At 43.6% G+C, this 725-nt stretch overlaps 1 non-coding gene across 1 annotated transcript; it reads right to left on the bottom strand.

Moving 5' to 3' along the window:
- Positions 1-436: 436 nt before the first annotated feature.
- trnay-gua (transfer RNA tyrosine (anticodon GUA)) lies at positions 437-529 on the bottom strand. The gene is made up of 2 exons: positions 493-529; positions 437-472 (listed from the first exon to the last, which is right to left on the bottom strand). It is a non-coding gene; the product is annotated as a tRNA-Tyr (tRNA).
- Between the last annotated feature and the right edge of the window lie 196 nt (positions 530-725).

The raw sequence follows: 725 nt of genomic DNA, 5'->3' as shown, positions 1-725 counted from the left end.
ATTGTAAGCATAAACATTAGCATTTAGCGAAATATACGATAATGCCATGGATCTGTGATAACCTGATACCAGCCGTTATTACCAAGCTGCAGCTGTAGTAGTAAGGCCCAAGCTTCAGTTGGTGACATTATTTACAGAGAGCTGACTGCCACAATGAAAATGCTCAGTATGGGGGATACACCAGCTTGCTTTTAATTTGTCTACTGGACAGTTATTCTACACCTACAAAAGCTTCACAGTGTGAAGCCGACCACTTCCTAATATGGTCTGAATGATCGGCTCTCAAATGCATTCACACCTGTACTAAGAGCTGGCCTGTGATGGATGTTAATACCAGGTCTGACTGGTATTAACATCTGACACTGAAATGCTCTGTTTTTCACTTTATCTATCAGGACCCTAATTCTCTGTAACTGCTCCGCCTACAAAAGCCTCCTCCTTCGAGCCGGAGTTGAACCAGCGACCTAAGGATGTCAGCACTGCTCTGCTCTCCTACAGTCCTCCGCTCTACCAACTGAGCTATCGAAGGAACAGGCAGGATTATATATAACGACAATATTGGAAGCATAGACATCTCTTGTGTGGCTCAAACCACCTCCACTGAAATCATTTCTGCTCTTAAGAAATAGCTGTTGTAATGCTAAATATTGGTGTGTGTGTGTGTGTGTGTGTGTGTGTGGGGAAGCCAAACGTTGACATTGTCGGAGTCTACATTTTCACAGGTT

The sequence above is a fragment of the Seriola lalandi genome, unplaced genomic scaffold, assembly GCF_002814215.2.
Source record: "Seriola lalandi dorsalis isolate HSWRI2012SDOR001 ecotype SW California unplaced genomic scaffold, Sedor1 jcf7180001986368, whole genome shotgun sequence".
NCBI classification, from domain to species: Eukaryota; Metazoa; Chordata; class Actinopteri; order Carangiformes; family Carangidae; genus Seriola; species Seriola lalandi.
The sequence above is the reverse complement of the archived record's forward strand: the minus strand, read 5'-3'. Positions and strand labels throughout refer to the sequence as shown.